Source organism: Miniopterus schreibersii (genome assembly GCF_964146895.1).
Source record: "Miniopterus schreibersii genome assembly, contig: HAP1_SCAFFOLD_201, whole genome shotgun sequence".
In the NCBI taxonomy this organism is placed as follows: domain Eukaryota; kingdom Metazoa; phylum Chordata; class Mammalia; order Chiroptera; family Miniopteridae; genus Miniopterus; species Miniopterus schreibersii.
The window spans coordinates 1-6,270 of NW_027669706.1; the positions used below are offsets into that span (position 1 = coordinate 1).

At 43.0% G+C, this 6,270-nt stretch overlaps 1 pseudogene across 1 annotated transcript; it reads right to left on the minus strand.

The window, feature by feature from the left end:
- Positions 1 to 3,903: 3,903 nt before the first annotated feature.
- On the minus strand, positions 3,904 to 4,334 carry LOC308552094 (high mobility group protein B2 pseudogene; annotated as a pseudogene). The gene has a single exon. The product of its transcript is annotated as a high mobility group protein B2 pseudogene (transcript).
- Between the last annotated feature and the right edge of the window lie 1,936 nt (positions 4,335 to 6,270).

Genomic DNA, 6,270 nt, shown 5'->3' on the forward strand with positions numbered 1-6,270 from the left:
CCAGGTTGCATAGCTGAGGACTCTGGCCTTCTGCCCCTCTGCCCCTCTGCCCCTCTGCTAAATCTTCTTTGAAGAATTCTTCTCTGCTTAGGATGATCAGAGTGGAATCTGTTGTTTGCAACTAGACACCCTGACTGATAAACTGGTTAGTAGTCTCTATGTCTTTTTTTCTTCTTCTACCACTATTATCTATTCCTCATACCACAGCTAGAATGATCTTCTAAAAACTCAAATCCGGTCTTGTCACTCAGGATGAGTCCCTGAATTCTCAAGTGACCACAACATCCTTCACAATCTGTACTGGGTGGAGATGGAAACAAACCTATCACCCTGCTCTAAAGTTTACCACAAGATGAAAGGATTATTAAAATTCCACTTCCAGAGGGAGCAAAGGCAGAAATACTTCCCATCTTTCTCTCTAGCCCCTCATTCACTTTTTAAAAAAATTTTATTTTTCAATTACAGTTTACATTCAACATTATTTTGTATTAGTTTCAGGTGTATCACTCGCTTCTTATGATACTGTAGAAAGCATTTTTGTGCATGCATGGAGTAAGCCCTCTTTGGCTTTCTTTCTCAGGTAGGGCTGTCTTAGGCTGCACATGCTCTTTCATCCTTCAGGCGGTGGGCTTTGGGTCAGGCCTGATTGGAGTGACCTGTCATTTGTATAGATTCTGTGCTGGTAACTGGGCCGGGTGTGTGTGTGTGTGTGTGTGTGGTAAATGTAGAGAGTAGGGAGCTCATTTTGACCTTGGGTTCAAGCCATATCCTCCAATTCAGCTTGGCTAGTAGTAAAGCTGATCTTTTGCTCCCTAACTCCAGTGTATTTTTCCTAGTTGGTAGAGAACCCAAAGTGAGAGATGTATGGTTAATTAGGCCTCTTCAAACCACAACAGTTTTGGACACTGCATATCTCCCTCCTCTCTTGTCACTTTCCCATTGCCGAGTATACTCGATTTAATGAGAGTCTTGCAGTTCTTGGAGTGAGCAGCACTCTTGCTCACCTCAGGACCTTTGCACATTCTATTCCCTTTCTTACTTCTTCTGAATAAACTTCTTGTTATGCAGACTTCAGTTAAGATATCTCCTCCTCCTTGGAGCCTTCTCAGTCCTTCTCAGGCTGGATTTGGTACTTCTTCTTTATGCTCTTCACCATCCTATCTTGCTGTTATTGTTTGTACATGTCTCATATAAATTGCAATTGCCTGTTAATTTTTGGTCTCCTTCATGATTTTGTTTTATTCTCCTTTGCAGCAAATTCCTGGCACACAGCTTGGCATGGTATTTTCTGAATGAATGTATTAAACTTGAGCTTCCCAAAGGGCACATATGACACACTAGAGGGCCATATGGATCGGAAGTGTCCGTAATAGTGTGATCCTCTTTGCCCTTGGTTTCTGCATTGTGGGGTGGAATGGACAGATCTTCCAGAGCTCCCAGGAATCTGGCCATAAATAGCTTTGCCTGGGGCTACTCAGTGGGAAGCCCCAAAAGAGAGGGGTGGGTGATGTACCCTGAGGTTCCTGCAGCTGGTGAGACCAATGAGCTCCCATAGGTTGCAGCTTACGCGGCACTCTGCAGCCCTGATGTCTACTCCAGCAGCCAGCTCCCAAGTGTCTTGCTGCCCACTGTGGACGAGGGGCCCGGGGAGATGTGGAGAAGTTTGGGCTCATGTGACAAGGAAATAGTGCACAGCCCAGAGTGTGGCCTTCAGCGATTGGAGGGCGAGGAGTCCTGGGGATCTCCTAAACTCTCCATGGGGGTCCTGAATCTTCATCTTCATATATATCCAATACTTGTGTCTATTACCTGCTAATGAACCCTGTTGTGGTCTATGAACTGGCTGCCTGGTGGCTGTATGCACATTAGAGCTCCAATAGTACTGTATCGATACACTGGACATGAAAAAGTGTGATTGGAAGCAGGCACAGTTGTAAAGTACAGCATAGGGAATATAGTCAATAATATTGTAATAACTATGTATGGTGTCAGGTGTGTACTAGACTTATTAGAGTGATCACTTTGTAAGGTATATAAATGTCAAATCACTATGCTGTGCACTCAAAACTAATATGATATTATATGCCAACTGTAATTAATCAGTCAATAAAAAAAAAGACACACAAGGATAAGATGGCCATTTACAAATCAAGGAGAGAGGCCTTCACAGCTCTCAGAAGGAACCAACCCTGTTGACACCTGGATCTCGGAGTTTTAGCTTCCAGAACTGTGAAAAAATAGAATTCTGTTGTGTAAGCTAAAAAAAAGAAAAAGAAAAAAGAAAATGTATGATTGGATATGAAATCCTTTTGCGTAATTGCAAGAATTTTCGACATTACCATTTGTCAATGAAAGAAGAGTTAATGTAAACATATATTTACATGTAATTTCAATGGTTGAATAATTTTGAGTGGAAAAAGGTTTTCCATTTTTTTCACTCACTTCTGTGAGTGCTTTTCTTGGATGATGGCCATCAATTATTTTAAGAAATCAGTACTTAAAGATCTTGATCAGGAGGTATTTAGCCATTTTTCAAGCTCAAATTTAATATAATAATTATATTCTCAGAAGCAAGCTCAAGTTTCTAATAAGTATGACATTTTATTTGGAAGTTTTATGTGAAACCAGTATTTAAAAACTTCTATATTCCCGGCTGGTGTGGCTCAGCAGAAGAGTATCAACCTAGGATCCAGGAGATAGTGGTTCAATTCCCGGTCAGGGCACACGCCCCAGTTGTGGGCTTGATCCGCAGTGGGGGGTGTGCAGGAGGCAGCCGATCAATGACTCTCATCATTGACGTTTCAACTCTCTCTCTCCCTCTTTCTTCCTCTCTCTGAAATCAATAAAGACATATTTTAAAAACCCCAACAAAACAGATAAACAAACAAAAAAACTTCTATTACTGTGCATTTTATTTTCCTTGTAATTATATAGTAAAAGGGTGCAATAAAAATTTTAACATATGTAATTTTATTTGTAATATTACAAAATTAAAAAACCCAAAGTGCAACATTCTAAAAACCCCCAAATTTACTATTGATACTAATTCCTATGAGTTTGCTGTGTTACCATACGCAAGTCAAGAAATTAAGGAAGCCATTAGATATATGAAACATTTAACATCAGAAGCCTTAAAATCTAACCTTATGTAGTAGCCCTTCAAAAACCTACAACTTGCATTTTTAAAACAGTATTTTCTCTACTAAGAATCTTATCAGCTACACAAAAATCTGTATAGTTTTTTTTTTTTTTTTTTAGTATATCTTTATTGATTTCAGAGAGAGGAAGGGATAGGGAGAGAGAGAGATAGAAACATCAGTGATGAGAGTCACTGATCGGCTGCATCCTGCACACCCCCGACTGGGGATTGAGCCCGCAACCCGGGCATGTGCCCTGACCGGGAATCGAACCGCGAGCTCTGGGATCCTAGGTCGATGCTCAACCACTGAGCTACGCCTGGCCGGGCAAATCTGTATAGTTTTTATACTGGAGCTAATATTGAGCTGCACTTGAATTTACGTTCTTAGCAGAACAATCGTCTGAACACACACACTCCACACACATCATTGCAGGGGAGCCATTATTCTTCTTCTTCCTCTCCCTCCTCCTCCTCCTTCTCTTTCTCCTCCTCCTCCTCTTCCTCCTCCTCTTCCTCTCCCTCCTCCTCTTCCTCTTCCTCCTCCTCCTCTTCCTCTTCCTCTCCCTCCTCCTCCTCCTCTTCCTCCTCCTCTTCCTCCTCCTCCTTCTCTTCCTCCTCCTCTTCCTCTTCCTCCTCTTCCTCCTCCTCCTCGTCTTCCTCCTCCTTCTCATCCTCTGCTCCCTTCTTCTCTGAGCCTGCTGGCCTGCCAGGGTTCTTCCCACCTCTCTTTCGCCCTTGGCGCTGTATGTGGCCACATCCTTTTCTTATTTCTCCTTTAGCTTAGCTGCTTCTGTTCATACGGCTACTTATCTCTGGCTGACTGTCCAGACCACATTTCACCCAGTTTTTTTGGCAGTATCCCCAGTGGGCGATGTTCAAAGCAAAACAGGAAGAGGGAGGGTGGAGGCCTTTTAGGAGCATTGGGCTCTGTCCCCCCCTTTCTTATCACTTTTGGGAGGAACATAATTTTTTAATCTCCCTGCCATAGTGAACTTTGTCACTTTTTGCCATATCTTCAAACGTTGGCTTTTCCTTTGCAGACATGGTCTTCCATCTCTGAGCATTTCTTGGAGAATTCGGCAAAACTGACAAAGCGGTCTGGGTGTTTCTTCTTGTGCTTTTCCCCGCAGGTTTGCACAAAGAAGGCATATGAGGACATCTTGCCCCTTGGCTTGTTGGGGTCTCCTTTACCCATGGTGACAGAAGTGTCTACCTAGTGGTAGCTTTTCCTGAGTCCTGCCGTGGAGCCGAGTCTGACAGAGGTGCTTCCTTTGCCTGACTTTTCTCCCCATCAAACTCTATCTAGATGCTTTCAAATCCCCTTCAGTTTACCCTGGTGTGCCATTCAAGTATTAGCACTTTCTACATGTGCCACCATGTAGCTTGCAAGTGCTGCTTTGAGCCTCTTCTTCCAGGTAGCCTTCCAGAAACACCCTCAAACTGTTATCAATTATTTACGTTCCAATGAGTATTTACATATCTTTATAATTACTCTCATTCTATGTTTCTGCTGGTTTGTTTTTTTCTCCACTCCATTCTCCCCACGACCACCCCCATTAGATTAGGAGCCACATGAGGGCAAGGAACTTATCAGTTCTTTCCTGTACAGCTCTGGGCTCCTTGACTCTGTCTGTTTGTCTGAGGATGTTCTCTGACCCCAAGTTCCCTTTAGCTGGTCTTTCTGAGCAGGGTCTAGACCACATTATTTCTAGTGCACCAAGTTTAAGGCTTTCCCTCTCTTGCCTCCAGCCCGATTGTGTTAATCCTAATTCTTGACAGTGACAGAAGCTGTGTTGATGATGAAGTAGAAAAATAATTATCAAAATACAGTGTTGTTGGGAGGGTTGGGAACGGTGGCAGAGGCTAAGCTTTCAGGAATAATTTCCAAACATTAACTGGTCAGTTGAAACCATGGGTGCTGCCACCAGGGATGGGTCAGAAACTTTCTGCCACTTCTATGCCAGAAACTTGCTGTCACAGCCTTCTTTGCTGCCCTCTGAGAGAGCACTTCTCCTTGCCTCTTGTGGGCACCACTTACTCAAAGTCATATCAGTGGAACCATGTCACATGCCTGGGGGGCTAGAAAGTGTTCTCAGCTCCAGAGAGGGAGGTGCTTTTTCTCCCCACCAGACTTCTAAGGTGAGGAATTCTCCAAACATTGAAAGAGGGCCCAATACTGGGTGACCACAACTAGTGCTGTGTCCACTCTCTGGATCCTATCCAGGATGGCCTCAGGGCTTCTCTCAGTCTGAGGGGCTGGTGACGGAGGTATGGATGGGTTCAAGCTGATGTCACAGGCTGGGAGGCTAGGGAAGCCAGGGAGACCCTCTTGCCCAGTTGGATGTTTTATAGGCAGTTATGGAAGATGGCAGAAATCAAGGGTGGGGAAAGGCAGGGAAGAATATTCATGTGGAATATTTCAGGGGGAAACAGCTCCCTTTCTTCTAAAGGGCACCTGGAGTGAAAGAAATTGGGGCTCAGCCTTCGGCATTTGGGTAGTAGTACATTTTGGTGTATATTATGAAACTGGAACACCTGGTTTTAATTTGGTCATCGTAAAAATTAAAAAACAAACAAACAAAAACTCTGGGCAGTGCTATTCAGGTGTTGAGCCAGGTTCATAGAGATACAGTAGTTTGAAGGCACACACATTTCCCACGCTTAGGCCAGGGTATGGTAAGAAAAAAAAAATCACACACCTCTGCTTCTTTCCAACCCAGTATCAGGAAGCAGTACCCCTATATGGATTTTTGGGGGAGGGGGAGGTCAAGGTAAATCTAGATAAAAGGAAGAACAACTTCTTTATAAAGAGGTGGTGCAAGGAATATTTTAAATGCAAAGGATTATAGAAATTGTGTTAGCACACATCTGTTTGCTTGCATCAATAATCCAATAATGTTTATGTTACCTCTATGATCTTATGTTTCTAACACTCTTTTAATGTTGTGCATCATAAATTTTTCCATAATTTTATTTAGAATATTTTTCTTCCCCCTCCAAAAAATACATTTCTATAATCTTAAGGCCAAGAAATGTACTGCAGTACATTGGAATAACGTAGTTATTATAGCCACCCCCAAAATGAATAATAGGAAGCTGTAGCTAAAACCGGTCCCTAGGACTTTAATCAC